A 23,682-nucleotide genomic window follows, 5' to 3' on the forward strand; every position below is an offset into this window, starting at 1 on the left:
AACAGGTTTTGTTATGGTCTATAAAGATCTTAGGAACAAATTACAAATATGCACTTTTTTAACAATCACAAATGTTTTCTTTCTCAAAATGTAAACATTCAATAAATAAAGCAAACATAATATTCCAAGTATAGAAACACTAGTAATTCATTTATGAAAGAGGTATATTTTAGTATATATTTGGTGGTGGTGATGTAGAAAACATTGGAGCTCAAGGAAGAATTCTTGAGCCGTCTTTGGGGCAAAAAGGTGGTTTTATTAAAGCACAGGGACAGGACCCATGGCAGAAAGAGCTGCCCAGGGTTGACTGGTGACTGATTATATACCTTCAAGTTGGGAGGGGGTCATGGACAGTGTTAAGCCTCTAAGGAATTTTGGAAGCACGGTTTCCAGGACCTTGAGGGGGCTAGCTATTGTTAAGATAAGGTTATTTACTATTCTCTAGTAAAATATTAGTCATGAGACCCTTCAGATGTATTTCAGTGGGCCATAAATTTGGAGGATTATTGCTAACATATATCTGGGGCAGGGGGGTGGGTTGGAGATAAAGGAAGTTTCCAAAGGGATTTTTATATGTTAAAGAAGACTTACTGGGTCCTAGAGGTCTGGCTCATGTCAAGCTAAGGTTGCCTTCTGCCCTTAGCAAAGTGTCATCATCCCCGCAGCTGAGTTCCTAGAGGATTGTCACTGCCTGTTTCAAGGACTTGTCCATGGGCTGTAGACAGTAGGGAAATTTACTTTTTCACTTGCCTTAGTTTCCCACACCAGTAACTTTTTTTGGTCTTAAATATAAAAGCACTTCACCAACAGAATCAGGCCATTATTATTTAGTCTCCTTATCAGAGGCGAAACAGTAGAATTTGGCTCTAGGATCAGGTGACAGGAAAGGATTGAAATATCTAAAAGTCATTTGGCTGGAGAAAAGTGTTTTCTTGAGACTTGGAGGCAGTCATTCATTGCTTTGCACTTACAAGTATTCCTCAGTGAACTTCTTCCCTACAGACTTTAGAATAAAGCATAGGATCTGGACTCCCAAAGGGGTTCCTTCCAGCTGGAGCACCTACCAGCAAGGCACCCTTGCGAGCATGCAGAATGCTGTGCTGTTGAGGCTGTGCTGTTGATAGCCACCTGCAAGACCTTGATTTTCTCCATGCTGGCCTCTAGCTGGAGCTGCTCCCTCGGGCAGTGTGGGCGTTCTCGCTGGCCCCGGAAGACAGGGTGGCCAACTGTGCTAGGTGCCCTCAGGCCTGAATTATTACATTCATCTGTAGTCTAATAATTTACAAAGTACTAAATAATCAACAATTTAATACTACTTTACCATTAATTAAAGGAACAAGAGATTTTCTTAAATCTTAAACCTAAAAAAATCATTATTTTTGTGGGGTCCTGTGCTTAAAGAGTTAAGTTATGTCACAGGAATCTATAAATCATTTTAGACCCAGTGCAGACAATAGCTGTTAGTATTTTACATTTGAATAAGATATTGAAAACACATTTGTCAGAGATATTTGACCTTGAGAAAATACCAGACTGATTTTCCAATGAAAAGACAGGCATTTTTATTCATAGAATTATGAAGGGGAAAGAAGAACCTATAATTTTACTTGATATACTTGTGGTAAGTGTGTGATTGGCACTTAGACCATCTTCCTTTAATCACGACTTAATTAATACATACAACTTTGTTCAGGAAAAGTGGTGAATAATAATTCATTGATGCTTTAGTTATTCACTTTTTACTCTCTGAAAGTAACCTCTAAAATCTTGTGTCTTTCAAACCGTTTTTTTTTTTTTGTTCAATGTGTGCCATGGAATTCATTTCTAATATATCAAAATTTTCTCATGTAAATGTAAATAATTTATAATGAACTTCATAAAAATTTTGCATATGTAGCCAATGACAGATATTTATCCTATTAAAAGATTGAATTACATGTACCTTTTTCAAAAAATTTTTAATGTTTATTAGTTTTGAGAGAGAGAGCATGTACACACGAGTGGTGGATGGGAAGGGGAGAGAGAGAGGGAGAGAGGGGATTCCAAGCAGGCTCCATGCTGACAATGCAGAGCCCAATGCTGGGTGGATCTTGAACCTGTGAGATCATGACCTGAGCCAAAATCAAGTGCTGATTGCTTAACAGACTGAGCCACCTGCGCCCCTAGCTTTTTCAAATTTTTAGCATAAGTTTCCCAAATACTTTAATGCCTTGAAAATTTTCTCACTGTTTATTTTTCAGTTTAGAAAGAAGGACAATCTTTATTTACTATTAGTTTACTATTACCTATGCCCTTGGATATGATATATCAATGGTCACTACATTTTAATACACGTAGTTTTTGTTCAACCCATCAGATGATTTCTAATCACAGATTTTTGTTTTTTTAATGTTTATTTTTGAGAGACAGAGAGAGAGAGAGAGAGAGAGAGAGAGAGAGAGAGAGAGCAAGCGAGCAGAGGAGGGGCAGAGAGAGAGGGAGACACAGAATCTGAAGTAGGCTCCAGGCTCTGAGCTGTCAGCCCAGAGCCTGGCACAGGGCTTGAACTCACAAACCACAAGATCATGACCTGAGAGGAAGTTGATGCTCAACTGACTGAGCCACCCAGGTGCCCCTGTAATCACGGATTTTAGGGTTAACACCAGTTTATCTAATTAAGCAAAACTGGTTGCACTTACTTATTTTTTTTATTTTATTATTTTTTTTGCATTTACTTATTAATTCATAATTCTCTTCCTTAATTGTTCTTTTCTCCTGCCTCTCTGTATACTGTTTTTATTGCTGTTGTTGTTGTTGTTTGTCTTAGCCCCCAGAGCCTCTTTCTACTCTTTGGTCATCTCTCAGATCCTGTTCATTGCCTTTCTTTCTACCCAGAACTATGCTGGATCAAAATTTTTGAACATTTGCAAGGCACTACTTATATACTGGATTATAATTGTATCCTGGCCCACAGCCTTGATTCTCCCACTCCTAAAGTCAGAAAACATGCTGTTTTAGTCCACATGACTGTGCAAGGATTTTCTGTGCATGTTCAGAAGACTGGCTTGCATAAGACATTAGAGGATTTATTTATCCTTTTGTTCTAGAGATTGGAGCAATTCATTTGTCATATTTACCTTAATGTAACTACTTAGATTATGTGGATCAGTGGTACTCCGATGGTAGGTAAGTCACCTGGGGTGCTTGTAGAGATACTTACTGTTGGTCAAACATTCTGATTCAGTAGGTAGTGGGTGCTACCTGGGAAACTATAGTATTAAGCAGAAACCTAAGTGATTCTGGTTCATGTGGTCCAAGGATTATACTCTTTAATAAAAAATGGTAATATTTCTCCTTCTATGAACTACTTAGGGTAAGAAATTAAAGAAGTTAGGATACTTTGGCCAAGTCCTTTACTTTTTTCTACCTATTTGCAACAGTAAGAATAGCTCTAGCCCCAACTTTGGATTCATTACACTTAAATCTCTTGCATCCTTATATGACTTGAAATTTATTTCTATGACGTACAAAAGACAGACCCCAGTTTCAGATGGCTTAGAGGAAATTTAACTTGCAAGTATATCACTGGTTCTTCAAATTATTAAAACTAAGAGAATGTTTTAGAGATAGAAGATACATATTGTAGATAATTTATTCTAATCCCCTGCTTCTAAATTAAAAAAAAAATCTAGTCTTTTTAAAGGTTTTCTAAATTAAACATAAGCTAGTTATTGGTATCGTCACTAGTAGAAGACAGGTCTCTTCAATCTAAGTAGGAACTTCTTCCCACTGAACCAATATTTTATTTTATTTATTTATTTTTAAAGTTTATTTATTGAGAGAGAGAGAGAGCGAGAGAGTGAGCACATGTATGCACGAATGGGAGAGAGGGAGGAGAGAATCCTAAACAGGCTCCATGCTGCCAGCAGATAGCCCAATCTGAGGATTGAACTCACAAACTCAGGAGCTCCTGAAGCAATATTTTAAAATTTTTACTATTTATGAGAATAACCTGAGATACCTATCAAGATGAATATTCCTGGACTCAACCTTGGAAATCTTGTTATATAGTAAGTAGGGAGCATAGGAAACTTTTTTTTGGTAAATGTTTATTTATTTTGAGAGAGAGAGCATGAGCAGGGTGGGGGTGGGGCGGGCAGAGAGAGAGGGAGAGAGATAATCCCAAGCAGGCTCCATACTGTCAGCATAAAAGCCCGATGTGGGGTTCAAACTCATGAACAGTGAGATCATGACCTGAGCTTAAACCAAGAGTTGGAGGCTTAACCAACTGAGCCACCCAGGTGTTCCAGGAAACTATCTTTTTAACCATCATCTAGGGAGATTTGAGTATAAGTGGTCCAAAGACCACATTATGTGAAATATTGTATAATATCCTGCTAAAAGGGTTGAAGAGTTAAATAAATAAAACATGATAACAAGCCTTAATTAGTTAAGGAAAATCATTCAACTAGGCTCCACAGGAGGCCCTGGGCTAATAGATTTAGTCTTTACCCTTCAAGAAACCCACTGGCTAGAGGTGGTGGTGACAATTAGGCAAATGAATTATTTACAGCGTGTTAGATGACATGGAGCACAGGGAAAGGAGTGTCAGTAAGGCCATCAGGAAAAATACCCAGAGAAAGTGACCTTGATGGGGTGAGTAGACTGTGACCTAGGGCTCTCAGGCAGTGCGTGTAGCTTGGGTGGGGGGAACCATAAACAACAAAAATTTGTGATGAGGGAAAGCATGACACATAGGATTGTTACAGGATATAATATATGTGCTTAGCACCCATTGTAAACATTCGGGAAATGCTTGTCATTATGTATATTTAACAGCAGACTAAGGCTGTAAGAAATTGGAAAGAGAATCCCATGAGAGACATTGATTTGGGAGGGCCTCAGGCCACTTGAAGCTTTATATCAAATAGTGAATAAATACTTAGGGCGGATGCTACTGTCTATAGCTCATTTTTATGAACTCACTAATTATTTGTGGGAGAGCCAGCAATTTTCTAGGACCTGGGCCTTGAGCATCTGGGAAGATGAAATTTCAAGGAGATATCATAAATGGTATCAAATATTGCAAAAAGGTCAAATGTGAATAACAGCTGAAGAGTCTCCAACAGATAAGGTTGTTAGCTCTTCATGACATGATTCTGATGTGGGTGGTTAAGAATAGTTTAGGAATGCTGATAAATATTCACACCCCTGCCTTCCAAATTGGGACTATTAAATTAGAATCTCTGGGGTATATGGCTTAAGGATCTTGACTTAAAAAATATCTGGGAGATTATTTTGCAGACTGGGGTTTGAGAACCAGTGAACTAGAGAAATGTATTTCAGTATGTGGTAGGAACAGAACTGAAAAACTTTAACCAATATACAGGGGAGAGGAAGTGTAGATAAAGTGTAGATAAGATTTGTTATGTAAGCAAGGCAGGAGTTAGGAAGGTGATTAGGTCAATGGAGGATTTTTGTTTTTGTATTTTGTTTGAATTAACACAAACCCTGGGAGTCCTTAAGTATGTTATTGTCTGATTAGAGACTTCAGAAGATACTCTGGGATAATTTGCTTACTACCAAATAACTTGTATCTTTATTTGAGTTCTGAGGCTGTAGGTTTTTACTAATTTGCCAATACAGTGATCTAATTTATCCAAAAGTTAAACATTTAGGAATCTTCAAATTTGAAGCACATTCCCCCCAAAAAAAGACTTAGTAAAAGGACTTAGTAAAAAGATTTAGTAAAAAGACTTAGTAAGTGGATCACAGAGCTGGGATGTGAGAAGGGCAGAACAGCATTTTAAATTGTCACATCATTCATTTTAATAAAAAGTTTTTAGGTTCTTACTGAGAGGTAGTTTAGCACACCATTCTCATCATTCTTTTTTTTTTCTTAGTTACTTTGTTTATTTTATGTATGTATGTATGTATGTATGTATGTAATCTCTGCACCCAACATGGGACTTGAACTTCTGATCCCAAGATGAAGAGTCGCATGCTCTTCCCACTGAACCAGCCAGGTACCCTTTAACACATCATTCTTAACACCCATGTTTATATTTCTAGTACTAGCATGATTTTTATGCCAGATAGCATTAAACTCTTTAACTGTCTTCTATGCTAAATACCAAATAATGACTATGCAACCACGTTTGTCTGCAAAAAGACTGTCAGGAAGTTAGATAGATGCTTCACTTCTGCTTTCTAAATCTTGCAGAATTTCAACTTTTGGTTGACTCTCACCTGGGCAATTCAGAGAAGGAAATTCTGTGAAGCATAGTTCCCAGCTTAACCAAGTTGCCACAGCACAATCACCCCATAACTTATATTGGGAGTACTTTGTGTTTAGGAGTCTTCTGTACTTTGTATTTAGGAGTCATGATGGTTCCACATACGTTATGAAATTGTGCCTTGACAACAACAGAAGGGATGCCATGTGAATCAGAAGGCAGTCTTTACTATTGTTCTTATTTCTCCTCTTCCTCTTACTTTATAAAGAGATAGCTTTTATTGGCTATGGTCTGCATGAACTGTGGAAATTGTTTACCCACAGTTTAATTTTATTTTCTTAGAAACATGAGAGCTAGGGTAACATTATCATTTTCTTCTAACAGATGAGAGAGCTGAGGTTAATGGATATTGAGTAATTTGGCAAAATTATAAGATCTTTCTATTTAAAAAAATGTTACTCATAGTTTGTTAGATTCAGGAGTATAGTCAAACCACTGTGCTATGGAGAGAAAAACTAGGATTTCATTATTAGTTTGAATAATGGTAAGAAGAATGACCAGAGTTCAGGTAGGTGTTTATACTTCTTCCTGTTTGGAGAGGACTCACTTTGATCCCTTGATGTAAATAGGCCAGAGGTTGACAGAAAGGCCAACCAGAAGGTCACAGCTCACCAAAACAAAGAGGACTGGGAGACATAGTACAGAGCCTCACAGGACAGAAAGAACTGATAGGAGGTAAATTGCTTGCCTTGGTATTGGTAGGGGAAAGCCTCCTAGTTTCTAATCTACTCTGAATCCTTTGTGTAGAGACAGAGCGGGAAGAGTACCTAGAAATATCTAGTTATCAGAAAAAAATAAGAGTAAGGAAGGATCAATTGAATGGAGTATAATTTTCCTTTTAGAAAACATTGCTCATATGTAAAGCAACTGCTCATAAGAATTATTCCATTCTTCACTTTCTAGCATAACGTGACTGTCCATTTTAGTTGTGCATTGATAGCCTAGTGAGAATCTGGCAGAGAGTTTGTTTGTTCATATGTGCTCTGTAAGCTGGTCTTCATGCAAACAAAGCAGGACATGGAGCCATGAACTTGGAATTAAAGAATGTGGGAAGAGTTACTAGTTATAGGGAGAAAAAAGGTAAATGATACCTGTCCAGTCTAGTTTATAAAGGGATTATACTTAAATATTAAGGTGAGCTGATACAAAAATCAAATGTTATTCTTTGAAAATGAAAAATATCTCATGGGAGGGATACAGCTTGATCAATATACATTAAACAACAAAAATAGGTTTACCTTATTATTTTTAAAAATTTTTTAATGTTTATTTTTGAGAGAGAGAGAGAGAGAGAGAGAGTGTGAGCAGGGGAGGGGCAGAGAGAGAGGGAGACACAGAATCTGAAGCAGGCTCCAGGCTCTGAGCTGTCAGCACAAAGCCTGACGCGGGGCTCGAACTCACAAACTGTGAGATCACGACCTGAGCCGAAGTTGGACGTTTAACCAACTGAGCCACCCAGGCACTCCCAAAATAGGTTTACTTTAGATTGAAATTGTTCATATGTTCACAGTAGCAATCATGATAATATGTTTTCCATTATTTCTTTCCTCCCCTTTTTTTCTCACATAATAGTCCTGAGTGTTACAAACACTGGGAAAATATCCTCATTTACCTCACCTTCCATCATTCCCAGAAACATAACTACAAAACTAATCTCTCCTTATAAGTGTTTGCAGATCATTTGTATGGAATACATAGGAGTTAAAGTTACAGTAATATTCTCTCCCATAGGCAGTTGCTAATTTTATCTGAGTGCTGTTACACCTTTAGTATTTATTTATTTATTTATTTATTTATTTATTTATTCATTCATTCATTCATTCATTCATTCATTTATTTATATTGAAGTGTAGTTGACACACAATGTTTCAGGTATACAACAGTGATTTCACAAGTTTACATGCTATTGTTTAAAATTTTTTTTTTTGAATTTTTAATGTTTATTTTTTGAGAGAGAGAGAGACAGAGCTCAGATGGAGGAGGGGCAGAGAGAGAGTGGGGGTGGGGGGTACACAGAATCCGAAGCAGTCTTCAGGCTCTGAGCTGTCAACACAGAGCCCATCGCGGGGCCTGAACCCATGAACCGTGAGATCATGACCTGAGCCAAAGTTAGATCCTCAAACGACTGAGCCACCCAGGTGCCCTACATGCTATTCTTTTAACTAAATTTTAAAGTGGTGTCCAAAATAGCTAATAAGTAAACAGTATTTAAAAATGCAAAATGTATGCTATTTTTCTAACTGCAAAAGGTAACAGCACGCCAGAACATGTTTAAAGCAATTTTCAGTTATTTGTGCCAACATTTTGTATCTTTTTTCCTAGTGGCAGTTTTTCTTGGTGGTATTTATTACTAAGATTAATGAGTTTGACTTTCACTAGCTTGAGAGCTAAGTAAATAAGTTCTTAATTTACTTGGGGTGTTTTAGCACTCAGACATTCTGGAATTTCTTTTTTAATCCAATGACATTAAAAAACCACTTAGGAATAATTATACAATGTACATTCAATCTCAGAAGAATTGTTTTTCTACTGTGAGGTAGAATCCAATCAGAAAGAATTTTTAAAAGACTTTCTCCTAACGTGTTCGTATTGATTGAATTGAGATATGGTCCACACAAATCAATACATGAGAAGACAAGTTGTGTGTGATGACAGTAATTCTATCTGCAGGGTAACTGCCAAATGTCTGGGTACCAATGATTGTATTTCAGCTGGCTGGTCAGCACATGATAATTTGTCAGTAAGTCATTTTGCTTTCTCAGACTTACAAAATAATACTTATTTTCCTCAAAATATACATTTTGCTTACTATATCAATATTATTATATTATATATGTAATATATATATTATATATTAAGACTAGAAGGGTTGAAAATGCCCATTTTTAAATTTGACTTCCTTATCTGGCTCTTCAGAGAATGGATGGTCTCAGAATCCACATGCTGTCTGGTTTCCAGTATTGGTTTAGGCAGGAAGGTGCTTGTGCCCAGGTGTAAGACAATGATACGCTACTGCAGCTACTGAAATGTTCTCTACTAGGGACATTTCTGCTTACCAAGGCTAAAGAAAACCAAGGAAGTAGAGCAGCAGATTACATTAGGAATTTCTATAAGGGACTATCAAAAGAAGGGGTAAGAAGTACCATTCAGAGAACAATGTAATTGGGTGGGACTTAGAAGTCTCTAATCTATCCTCCATCCAGTGCAAGAAGCCCACCGGGGCATTTTCTCCCACCACTTACTCATTTCTTAGATTGGCAGTGTTAATTATCAGTCAGTGAAACACATTTTACATAACTAAGAAATGATAAACATCAGAGTACCAGAAAAACAACCCACAAAGAAGAAATATTTAGGATATTCAGTTCAAGGGCAAATACACTTTACTATCATATGATCCTGCTTAGTTTCTTACCTTTTTTAGTTCTGAAATTTTTAGTAAAAACATGCAATTTCTATTTTTAGAAACCAGGAATGAGATGAAGCTGAAGTTCTCTTCAACAAGAGAATAGTGGTTCTTTAAAAAAGACCCATTGCAGTTTTAATGTCTACAACTGATACCCATTATTCACCTAAATTACAAATTACATTTCTTTTATGATATATATGTCCATTTCTAGTTAGAAATGTAAATCCAACTATAATACTGTGTTAAATTTATTTTTACATCTCTCATATTCCATTGTGACTGAATATTTCATAAAATTTAAGTTACCAACTTTGTTATCAAGGCATATTTTGCATCAGTGTTCAATATGTTTGGTTGTATATTAATTCATGGTTGTATTTTCTTTTAACCAGAGAGATTTCTTCAGAGACCACTTCTCACTCCAAATTTAACCGCATTCTGTTTTGTTCTCTTAGGAAGAATCTGTATTATTAACAGTAATTGAAAGATGGTAAGAAGTCACATATTCTAAGAGTTTTTACATTATGTTATCTGGATGTCTGTAGGTGCCTTTGAAAGAAAATTGTTTAATTTGTGCTTTTCTTGTTTTGTCGACACCCTGAGTAGTAATTGTGGTTACAAGGCATTGAAGTCCATTTAGAGTAGTTTTACACTTTTTTTTTCTTTTTTGGTAGGCAAAGGGAAGAGTGCAGTAATTTTATCATATGATTATCATGACATTGGAAATGTATCTCTGGGTTGTAGAGGACATTTTCTGCAAAACCTCATGATTGTAATTTTGGATCATTGAGGAAATGTTTGAAACCAGTTTGCACAGAAGAGTTTCACAATTTAAAAAATCTCAAAATCCTAGCCATAGAGGAAGATACTAGTTTTGTCCCCATTTTTCAGAAACGAAAACTGATATGGGACGTGTTTAAAGTATGCTGTGCTGGGCCACACTAACCAACAAAGATGATATATTTTAGTAGTTTCCTTAATGAATATTTCAAATGAAATATACTTCTGTGAATGGCCAAGTGAATCATGCAATAGATTTTGCATTTTTTTCCCCTCTGTGGTTTCTCAAGGCTCTTTTTAAGTAGGGAGCATGCATGTTTTTGAGGGAGAAATGCGAGCTAGAGGAATTAATTTTCAGTTGATGAAAGTGTTGTTTTTATTGTTGGATTACATTCTTTTAAAGTTTCAATTTTGTATTTTAGGAATTGTTCAGCTAAGGAAGAAAAAAAAAAGCCAGGAAAATTCTGACTTCTAATAGGACCTTTCCATGGGGTAGAAGGTTCTTTGCAAGGGCTTGTCAGCAATTACTTCTGGAGTTTGTGAGTAGTAAGGATCAAGGTGAACAGAACATATTGGACTGTTGGTTTAGACAAGAATGATGATATGACTTCAATATGCAATGTTGGCTGTCACTCACTCCTTGTTTTTTTCTCCTGACTCTATATTCTCAAATTTTATGGTTATACATACATGCTGTCCACATTAGGGTTGGAGTCACTTCATTCTAAAATTTGACATAAAACAATAATAGAGAACAAAATCACCCTATACTTAGCAAGGGGAATATTTGGTAAAGTTGATATACTCTAGCACTGCTGTTTAATATAATAGTCGTAGCCATTTGTACTCTTTAACACTCGAAATGTGGCTCCTGTGATGGAAGAACTGAATTTTCAATTCTGTTTAATCTTAGTCAAAGTTAAATAGCCCCATGTGGGCGAACACCCCTGGGCAGTGATGTGTGTAGCTCTAGAAGTGACTGCCAAATGTCCATGCCCCTGACTCTTTCCTGAATATGTGGAGTGCTGGTTCTTTCTTAGGGCTCATTGACACCTACCTCATTGACAAATTTGAGCATTCTTTTTTCCCTAGTGTGGGCCCAGCTTGAATAGCTAGATCTCTATCTATAAAAGTCTTTGGTTAGCCAACGTCTCCTGGTCATCCTCTAGCTTTGCACCACTGGTTGCCTGTTTGCTTTCTCTGAGTCTTCTTGTAATTGGGACTGGATCCTGTTCCTTCCAATTCTGGCTTACACTGACAGCTACTGAGCATGCCTTCTGTCAGTTATAGATACCATTTCCAGCCAATCGAAAATTGGTGATTTTCGATTCTTGGACATAGAAGTTCCTTTCAGTAATGTGCAGTGGACATCTTGGCTGTGTTCATTAGGGCACCATAGCTAGTTTCTGCAGCTGTCATAGATGCCTGCATGTCAAATCTGGTGATGAAGCTGTCATTTTTCATTTTGTTGCTGCACAGCTGGCTCATTTGGCAAATTATTTAATCTGTTTGCTCTAGCTTCCTTATAAAATGGAGATAATACTCATATCTAGCTCACTTGGTTACTTGAGGAATAAATGAGTTAATACAAGAGAGGGGCTTTGAATGGTGCTTGGATATATGATTGTTGTATAAATCACCATTAGTAACAGTACCTCAGTGGTTTACATCAGATGCTCTGATTAAAATATTTCCATTTAGCTCTTCATTTTTATTACATGTCAGAATATTATAAAAATACATTCTTTTAATTTTTTCTGTAATTTAGCCTGAAAATGTTGTAGGGGAGGCTTAAGAAAGTGACCATATTACATATTTAACTTCAAGAACTTGAAATTTTCATTCAGTGCTCGATTTTCATCCTAAATGATCTAATCTGTGACCTTGGGCCATTAAATATGTGTGTGTTTTCTTTTTCTCTCCTATCTCACATTACTGTCTAGTTTGATAACAAATCCTGGGTCAATAGGAACTTCTTAGAAGGTAGTTTAAAAACCATCAGTTATTAATTACATATGCCCTTTTGAGTTTTACTGCTACCCAAAAAGCTTTAGAATTTTTCCACGCAGAATCCCCTCCCCAAGCCCAAGAAAGCTCTTCAAATAACTTGTAAGAGAATCATATTACATTTATTGGCTAGGATTAGTGTCTCTCAGGTTTGAAATAATTTGTTAATAATTGGTGTCTTTACCAGATACTAGGCAGATTTCCTAAAGAATAACAAAGCCAAGGACACTGTGCACTTATCTTCATTCAGAACCACTGACTTTATCTGTTGACTTTAGTTCTGGCTTCTGTTCTTCTAAACAGTCAATTCATATATAAATATACACATACATGTGTATATGCATGTATATCTTGGTAATTTCTTGTTGTTTTTAAGCATTTGTGCCCTGTAGAAGAGAAGGAAAAAGTGGAAAATCAAGATGAATAATCTTGGCAGCTATGTTGTAGAAATATATAATTTTGTTTACTGAGACAAATGACTAGTCGTGTTGTGAGAAATGGTTAGCCAACTAGCAGAAAACAAAACAAAACAAAAAACCATATTCCAAGATGAAAAAATAAAACATTTATGTGTAAAATATGAAGTCTTAGTAATATAAGAGGAAAACCTGAGAGAATTTATAATCTTACAATGGAGCAGTGTTTCATAACCATAACTCCTAGTCTGGAGCCCATGGAAGGAAGAATGATAACATTACAAAAATCAGTTACATTAGAATAAAATCTGTATCGCAAAAATACCAAAATCAAATACATAGGCCGGGAAAACTATTTGCAATTTATATCACAGGAATGTGTTAATACTGCTCAAGATTTTCTAGAAATCAAGAATAACACAAAAATTAAACCTGTACACAAAGGGAAGACATTTTTAAAAATGTTTTTATTTATTTTTGAGACAGAGAGAGGCAGAGGGGCAGAGAGAGAGGGAGACACAGAATCTGAAGCAGGCTCCAGGCTCTGCACTGTCAGCACAGAGCCTGACACGGGGCTCGAACCCACAGACTGTGAGATCATGACCTGAGCTGAAGCTGGACTCTGAACCGACTGAGCCGCCCAGGCGCCCCAAAGGGAAGACATTTTTAATAAAAGAAGATGATGAAATGGTTCTTGTACATAGGGAATTATGTCTTAATCCTAACCCTAATGTCCATCAGAATCCTATAGAAATTCAAATCCTAAAGCAACATTGATAGAATTTTTTAGTCTCTTGAATTGATGGACATCTGTAAGCTTGTTAAACTCACACTATTGGTGTAGTCACTAGTAGCAAAATAACACTCTCACTTGTTGCTTGTGAGAATGTAAACAGTACATCTCCCATGTTGGACAGTTTTGCAAGATCTATAAATATTAAAACTCCATGCATATTTTAACCCAGACATTTTTTTCTCCCATGAATTTATTACTGGTTCTATGGTTGAATATTCATGACATAAAATTTGTATAAAAATTATACTGTTGGGTGCTTGACTGGCTCATTCAGTGGAGCATGTGACTCTTGATCTCGGAGTCATGAGTTCGAGCCCATTATTGGGGGTAGAATTTACTTAAAACACATGCACACCCCCCCACACACACACCAAAATAAAAAAGCATTAAAAATTTTATACTGTAGTATTATTATAATAGCAGAAATAACTTAAATTTCTGTAACATTTGATGGTTAAATGAATTAAGGTATGTCCGTACAATGGAAACCTCCCCAACTGTAATAATTAATTAAAAAAAAAAAAACAGAAGAATAAGGAAGTTTCCTATACAGAGATATGAAAGACAGCCAAGCTATAATGTTAAGTTAAAGAATCAAGGCATTGTGGGAGCTCTTTCCTTTCTCTCTCCCAGCCATTTTGGCAGCTGCTCTTGGTTGGGGCTGTCCTGCATCTAAGGCAGGGAGGTGGTGGCTGAAAAGAAGAAAAAGTCAGTGGAGTCAATCAACTCTAGGTTCCAACTCATTATGAAAAGTGGAAAGTATGTGCTGGGGTACAAGTGGACTCAGAAAATGATGAGACATAGTAAAACAAAACTAGTCATCTTTAACGACTGCCCAGCCTTCAGGAAATCTGAAATAAAGTAGTCCACTATGTTGGCCCAAACTGTTGTCACTATGTGGCAATAATATTGAATTGGGCACAGCATGTGGGAAGTACTACAGAGTGCACACTGGTTCTCATTGATCCAGGTGATTCTGATATCATTAGAAGCATGTCAGAACAGACTGGTAAATTATAAATCATGCAAAATTTTTCCTTAATAAAACTGGCCAGACCTTCTTAAAAAGAATCAAGTTTCTATATGGCATGTGAAGTAAATAACATAATTCAGAAATACAGTCCAATAAAAATATGTGCTTGTATATTCATACATATATAAACCTCTGGAAGAATGCATATTACTGGAACTTTCATATAGGAACTGGATGTATGAACATAAGGATTAGAAAGAAACTTTTTACTGTATAATTTTATATATGTTTTGATTTATGAACAGCATAGATGTATTACCTATTCAAATATACATATAAGTTGAATAAAAATGTTAATTAAGGGAAGTATCCCTTTGAGAAACTCAAAATAAATTGTATTTCTATAACTTATGTTTCAAGCCATCTGTAACAATATTAATTTCATTTATTATTTTGGCACAGTGGATCTTTGGGCCTCTGAAGCTCATTGTTTTAAATTTCATATTTGGTTATATTTCGTTAAGTTACGAACTCATAATTCCTCACTGGAATAGTCCCGAAATTTGTATCATTTTTATTTCAGCCAATAGCAAAATAAAACCCAGGAAGATTACCTTTGCATAATGTCAGAAAGCACGACTGTGGGAGAAATGGACTAAATTTTCTATTTTCTAACTTTCAGTCAGTATTCCTTCAATGATGTTGAATTCTATTACATTGCACTATCATTTCTTACATGTTCTATTTTAGTGCTAAAAGCTTCTATTTTATTATTTTGTAAAAACCTTGAACAGCCTCTTCAAGGACAAAATGTTAGCAAAATGGAACATGAGAATTATGAACTAAAAATATTAATATCTATTTTTCTTTTAATTTATTATTAGTCTGTTAAGATCATCCTTTGCTACAAAGGGAATTCATTTTCAAATATGAGAATACTTTAAAATATGTCTAGAATATTCTACAAAGTTATGTAAAGAGATTTCTATTAAGAAATTTTATAATTTAAAGACGAATCAAGTTCTTAATACAATAATTGTCTAAAATGAGAATTTGGACTTTCTTTTCTGAAGTCTAAAAATTGTCTTAATGGGAAACTAACAATTATTTTAGCCCAAAAATGAAAGACAACTAACTAGCATTTCCCTCTTTAAAGTATTTTCCCCCCACTCTTAACATCTTTTATTTGCTGCTCTTACATCTTAGATACCAGATGCTTCAGCTTGTCATCTGTATTTGTTCATCCTTGCCTCTCTTGAGGCAATTAATCCTTGTTTCTTTCACTCCAGTACCACTTTCGACAATCCACCTCTCTTCAAACAAGATTGTTAAATAAATCTTTCTAAAGTACCACCTTCTGGTATCACTTCCAAGCCCAAAGAAGCTCTAATATCTCACAGTATGTTCAAGAGAGATAAAATGCCTCAGAGTCAAATCTTGATTCCAAATCTATTTATTGAGCATCTAGGCATGTTGCAAGGTCTACAGAGACTTATTTCCTCTCTTCCCTATATCACTCTTTCTGGAGGTCAGAGTTTTAATTCATTTTCAAGTTCTGGCTCTCATAGGTAAGCAAGGGCCAGTACCCTTCCTCTAGATGCCACAGTCTCCTTATTTGTGAAATTGGAATGATAAAGTATACTTACATTACCGTTGTTAGGATTCAATGAAGTTGATACATGTAAGATGCTTTGGAGATGTGTTTGGTATATAGTAATCACTCTATAAATATGCACTATTTTTATTCCCTTCCTCCTTGAAGAGTCAGGGTTGTGTTTGACTTCTCCCTTAGGTATATCTGTTTCCTGTGTTTAAGATTCTCTTCCTCCTCATCTCTACTTATTCAAATTCTGTCCTTCCTTCAGATCACAGTTTAAGTGGCTTCTTTCTGATACAGATATCTCTGTGCACTCCAGCCAGACACCTAATAGCACTAGACTGCAAATTCCACTTAGCTCTTAATCACATACTACTCAGGAGTAGAGATCATGTTTTAATTATTTGATTCCATCAATGCCTGGGTGCTGAGGCTTCTTTCACAACAAGACAGAATCAATAAACAACAAATTTCTTACATGTTAGGTATATACATCTTCTGGACCCAACTTGAAAAAAAATTATGACCTTTAGTCCTTTCATCATATTGGCAATCCACATGTCTTTTATTTTTACATGATACTCATTGGATGTTCCTTGAATATAAGAATCCTGTCACTGGGATTTGTGAATGGGCTTCAGAAGGGCAGCAAAGCCTCTGAAATTGCAGAATTTGGGGTATGGGAATATGTGTATTTTCTCCAGGCGAAGTGGTACGCCCACAAAAATACTAGGAACCATTCTTAATTATTTGTTTTTATCCACGTTTGGTAAGTAGGAACCAAATTAATAATATTCAAATTGATCATTAATGTTATATATCTTATCATTTGCTTAAACTTCCATGTTTTCAATGCAAGATATGCATTTTAAGAATTAAGTATATGAGATTCTTATGATTCCATTTTTATTGTTTTTTTTAACTAGATGAAGACTTAAAGAATATTTCTTTTTTTTCCCCGTAATTGTCCAAATGAAATTGATGCTTTTAAAAAATGAATGGTGAAAGGTGTGCCTGTCTGGCTTAGCTGGTAGAGCATCTAACTCTTGATATTGGGGTCATGAGTTGAAGCCCCATATTGGGTGTAGAAATTACTTAAAATTAAAAAAAATAATATAAATGGTGGTTTGTTAACTTCTGTCAAGATGAAGTAGGGAGCTTGGCAGAACTCCTCAGCAAAACAAGTTACATGAAAATTATAAAATATTGTTACTTAAAGTCTATTGAAATTGGGGTGTTTGGCTGGCTCAGTCAGAAGAGCATGTGACTCTTGATCTCAGGGTTGTGAATTCATGCCCCACGTTGGGTGTAGAGATTACTTAAAATAAATAAATGAATAAACTTTAAAAAATAGTTTACGGAAATTAACCATAAGGGAATGTAACAAACAAATATCTATTCAAGAGTATCTACTATATTTTTGAAAGAACAGCAAGAGACTGTGGCATTTGAACCGTGACTAGCTGCATTACCTTTATACCCCACAGCTCCATGTTATGGAGGCTCTATTATAGGCATATGTAGCCAAAAGCTGAAAGGCTACTTTTCTACCACATTTCAGTCTAGGATTATGATTTTACCCTGAGAGGACTCTTATGATTAGTGGTTGCCAGGTTATTGTTTTTCCATTCATTTTATTTACAATTTGTCTATGTCTTTAGCCTATTATACATTCTAACAATCTCCCTTTACAATTACTGTTTTGCTTTTTACGTGTTTCATTTCTTCTTTGTATGTTTAATATTCATTATATGATCTATCCAATACTATCTCCTACCACTTGTACAATTATTTTTTTTTGTAAATGTTTATTTATTTTTGAGAAAGAGAGAGGCAGAGCATGAGCGGGGGAGGGGCAGAGAGAGAGGGAGACACAGAATCTGAAGCAGGCTCCAGGCTCCGAGCTGTCAGCACAGAGCTCGAGGTGGGGCTCGAACTCATGAATCGTGAGATGATGACCTGAGCTGAAGTTGGATGCTTAACCAAATGAGCCACCCAGGTGCCTCTTGTACAATCATTATATCAGCATATTCTATAAACTTCAAAATACATTGTTAACTACTTTTTTGCTTTAAGAAGTCAAGAAATTTCTACTCCTGATTGGAAGCAGAAGTCTTCTTATTTATTGTTTGATTATCTTATAATTACTGTGAGACATGTTAAAATCTTGGATTTGTCTATTTCTTCAAGTTTTGTAATTTTTCTTTAAATATCTTGATGCTATAAAAAGCAGAGATTTTAGTAATTAACATTTCCTTTGTATTGACTCATTAAATTTTCCTCTTTATCTATATTAGAGAGTTTTGTTTAAATTTTTTTTTTCAATGTTTGTTTATTTTTGAGAGAGAGAAAAACAAAGTGCAAGCAAGGGAGGGGCAGAGAGAGAGGGAGACACAGAATCTGAAGCAGGCTCCAGGCTCTGAGCTGTCAGCACAGAGCCCAACGCAGGGCTTGAACCCATGAACCATGAGATCATGACCTGAGCCAAAGTTGGACACTCAACCAACTGAGCCACCCAGGCACCACTAGGGTTTTCTTTTAAAATATACTTCTCTAATGTAAATGAAACTTCACCAGTGGTTTTTTGCTTTTGTTTTGTGTGTGTGTGATTTTTTTTTTTGAGAAAGCTGTCTTTTTCCATCCCTTTATTTTCAACTTTTCTATGTCCTTTTACTTAAGGTATAACTATTATAAACAGAATATAGTTTTTAAAGAGTGTCTCAATCTTTATATTTTAAATGTATTTTAAATGAAATTCTGGTCTGCTTACATTTTATGCAATTAATATGTTTATAAGATTTTATTTTATACCACAGACAACATGGGTTATTAAAATATTTCTGAAGTTAAAATAACATGAGGATTTTACTGTAGGAGAATTAGATTATGTCATTGCTAAGGCAAGGAATGAGGTCAGAGAAATTAGAAAATTATTAAAATTAACACATGTTTGAGATATTGATTTCCTATAAAATCAATAAGGCTGGGGTGGGGGTGGGAATTAACAGAATTGGTGCACAGAGAGGACAGATGTAATTTTTCCCTTTTTTCTAGTTTTATTGAGACATAATTGACATGTAACACTGCATTATCTTAAAGTGTACGGCATAATGACTTGATATTGTGAAATGCTTACTATACTGACTGGACTTCCATCATTTCAAAGATACAAAAAATATTTTTTCCTTGTTCTGAGAACTCTTAGAATCTCCCCTCTTAACAACTTTTAAATATACCATATGCAGTGTTAACTATAATCATCAAGTTGTATGCTACATCTCCAGTATTTATCTTATGACTGAAGTTTGGATCTTTTGACCAGCTTTATCCAATTCCCCAACCCCGACCCCCTGCTTCTGTTAACCACAAATTTGATCTCTTTTCTATGCATTTAATTTTTTAATTTTTTGTATTTATTATTTTTTTCTTGTATTTATTTTTGAGAGACAGAGCACAAGTGGGGAAAGGACAGAGAGAGAGAGAGAGAGAGAGGAATAGAGGATCTGAAGCAGGCTGTGCGCTGATAGCCGTGAGCCCGATGTGGGACTTAAACTCATAAACTGCGAGCTCATGACCTGAGCCAAAGTCGGACGCTCAACTGACTGAGCCATCCAGGCACCCCAGTTTTTTATTTTTTAATTTTTATCTGTAGATTCCACATATAAATGAGATCATATAGTAGTTGCCTTTCTCTGACTTATTTTACTTAGCATAATGCTCTAGAGTTTCATCCATGTTTTTGCAAATGATAGGATTTTCTTCTTTTTCATGGCCAAATGATATTCTATATTATATGTAAATTTTTTATTTGGGAAAAAAAAGGCAGGCTATAGGTTACACTTAGGTGATGGACAACTTTAAGAAATTTGTAGAGCAAGAGAAACCTATGAAAAATAAAGGGAAGGAATCTGAGAGATTACAGGAGAACCTGGATAGTTTACATTCTGAAACTCTTCCTTTTGGACTAGGGGGTAACTTTGCCAAATGCTATAGAAACTTCTTATTAAAATGTGGTTCTAGGGGCGCCTGGGTGGCTCAGCCGGTTAAGTGTCCGACTTCGCCTCAGGTCATGAATCTTGTGGTTCACCAGTTCGAGCCCCGCGTCAGGCTCTGTGCTGACAGCTCGGAGCCTGGAGCCTGCTTCCGATTCTGTGTCTCCCTCTCTCTCTGACCCTCCCCCCATTCATGCTCTGTCTCTCTCTGTCTCAAAAATAAATATACGTTAAAAAAAATTTAAAAAATAAAATAAAATAAAATAAAATAAAATAAAATAAAATATGGTTCTAAAACCAGTAGCATTAGATTCACCTAGGACCTTTATCAGATTCTACTTTTAAAAAAATTGCAAAATGATTTCCTACACATTAAATCTGAACACTGTATAATGCAGTAGTTCTCAATCTTGGCTGCTTATTAATATTACCTGTGGAACCTTGAGACACTGCACCATGTAGGCTATAGCCCAGACCAAAGCAGAATCTATAAGTCTGGGACTCAGAAATCAGTATGTTGAGAGCTCCTCAGGTGGTTCCCTTGTAGCCAAGGTTGAGATCCAGTGCTACAGAGACACATAAGAGAACAAGGATTAGAACTAGATGATTCAGAGCAAGGAGAACTGGGAAGGATTTCAGAGGCTAGATTCTAGTCTTTGTTCTGCTATGGATAGAATTCTTTATTCTCTGTAAAATCTGTTTTCTCTTTGTATTTTTGTTCTTATATTTGGTAAATATTTATTAAGGCCATGCTTTATGCCAGACACCATGAGAGGATTTGGATTAATAATCTCCAAACCCCACCAGTTCCTAAATCATCTGATTTTACTGTCTATGATTTATAAATTGGGAGATCATTGGTAATAGCTAATGGATTGGTGGTAATCATCTGTATACGGTCACTGTGCAAGTGGGTGGTAAAAAAAAATTTGCTGGTTGTAACCGAGGGATTGAACGTACAGTATTGATCAGAAGCATCTATTGTATCAAAAATGGAGAAGTGATCCAAGTTGGTTTGTAGAAATGAAACTGTATAAGCCAATGAATTTATTAGAGTATAAGTTGAGGAGAGTTTGAGATGACAGACTTACAGATTTTTTTCCCCATTTTGACCACCAGAGAAATGACAGGAGCTAGATCAGGGCATCTCAAACATTAATGTACACAGGAATCACCTGGGAGAATTTGTTAAAATGAAGATCCTGACCTAGTAGGTCTTGGGTGTAGGGCCTGTTGCTTTTCAAATAAGCTTCAAGGTGATGAAATGCTTCTGGTATGGAGACCACACCTACAGCAGCAGGGTCAGAAGCTCTCCTGCAAGGTACAAGCAGAGTGAGGATCTTGCTAAAAGCTAATCTGCTCATGCCTGTTTCTTAGTCCTTGGGCACTACTTCCCCACCCTCACCCTCACCCCTACCCCCAGAAAGATAGGGGCACAACTTTAAAAGATACATGTGAAAATGAGATAAACTGCAGTTAGAGATAAGGCAATATGTCAAAATAATACGAGGGAGGAGTTTGGGGAGAGAGGTTCTGCAGTTCACAAAGGTAAGACTATTTCAAGAACTTGGTTCGTCTTTGAAAGAGTAAGTAGAATCTAGGGTACAGCAGGGCTGTTTTGTTTCCAAATGACTTTGGTCATAGTGTCAAAATCCACATACCTCATGAACACATGTCCTTACCTGTTTATGTGACATTAATATCACATGGATGAGAGCCTTACTGAGAACAGGGTCATTGAGTCAAGACCAGGTACTAATCAGAAAATGACATGCACTGTATATGGAGATATAGCCAATAGTAAAAGGAAGACTATTACAAAGAGCAATGAGAGAAATAAAATAAAATTAAAATTGAGAGTAACCATGGAAAGAGAAAAAGACCCATTTTTGTCTGTTTCAACAATGAAAAACAAATTGAAGAGGGAAAGTGTATCATTGGGCTATTCACATTAGGAGAAATAGCTGTCAGCAATGAAAAAGAAGAGAGGATTTACAGATCAGGAGAAAAGTAATCAGCAAGACATGACTAAAGCACTTTTTTTTTCTTTTTTGAGAGAGGGAGAGAGGGTGCAAGTGAGCGAAGGGCAGAGAGAAGGAGAGAGAGAGAGAATCCCACAAGGGGCAGAGAGAGAAGCAGGCCTCACCCCAAGTGGGGCCCGTGCTCACCTGAAGCAGGGCTGAGGCTCACCCATGAGCTGTGAGTTTATGACCTGACCTGAAGCCAGATGCTTAACTGACTGAGCCACCCAGGCGCCTGTGCCTAAAGCACTTTTAAAGCAACATTAAGAGTGTACTTGCTACTTGACCCATACATTTTTGGATGAATAGATGCTTGGTGTTGATGTCTCCTCCACCTATGCTCTGCAGCCTAGGGGAGGCAGCAGAGAAGTAGTTGAGTGTGTGCAGAGAGGGACTCATTGATAGCATCACAGAGGATACTGTTGATAGTATCACAGAACCCAATTGTGGAGAGGAGTAAGGTTTGCTTACTGGGAATGGGAATGGCTGACCATACATTTCAGGGAAAATATAAGTAGCTGGAAATGAACCAATGAATTGAGTGAATTAGAAGGCACTTTGGTTTAAAGTTTCTGATGAATATAAAGAGGGAAATGTTTTACTTTGTGAGATCTGTGGGTGAAAAGATATTGGAAACGGTGAGATTAGAATATGGTAAGAGATGATAAATTACAAAACATGGTTGTACAAGGCACAGATGACTGACACAGAGTGAATATTATCATAAATGGCTTGAGGGAGAGAAGTTTCACAATGTGATTATTAAAGTTAGTAGATGTCTGCAAATTTGAGATGGAAAATAAACCATACACACCAGTTCTTGGATTTATCAAGGAGGGAGAAAATGTATCCCAGTTTTGAACATTTGGAAAGAGTGTATAGTAAAATTATAGATTAATAGGGTTGGGAAAGGATTTAGAGCTAATACAGTCCAATACTTATAACTTATAGATGAGGAGGCTCATAATGAAGAAGGTAAATTACTTGTCCAAAAGAACTGGAATTAAGATATAAGATGATTGACCCCTATTGTTCTTTGTGCTGGTAAAGATGATGGCAACAATTTTGACAATATGAGCTAAGGCATACGTATACATACCAAGGGTTTACTGTAGACAGGAACTTTGCTCATAGCTAATGCAAACAAGTTAAAATGAATTTCTGATTCTAGTTCCTCCTCCAGAATGTTCCCTCCACGAGGGAAGTGACTTTTTAAAAAATTTGTTTGTGTGTTTATTTATTTTTGAGGCAGAGAGAGACAGAGCATGAGCAGGGGAGGGGCAGAGACAGAGGGAGACACAGAATCCAAAGCAGGCTCCAGGCTCTGAGCTGTTAGCAACAGAGCCCAATGCAGGGCTTGAACTCACAAACTGTGAGATCATGACATGAGCCAATTTCAGATGCTTAACCAACTGA

Source organism: Prionailurus viverrinus, chromosome B3, assembly GCF_022837055.1.
Source record: "Prionailurus viverrinus isolate Anna chromosome B3, UM_Priviv_1.0, whole genome shotgun sequence".
Taxonomy (NCBI): Eukaryota; Metazoa; Chordata; class Mammalia; order Carnivora; family Felidae; genus Prionailurus; species Prionailurus viverrinus.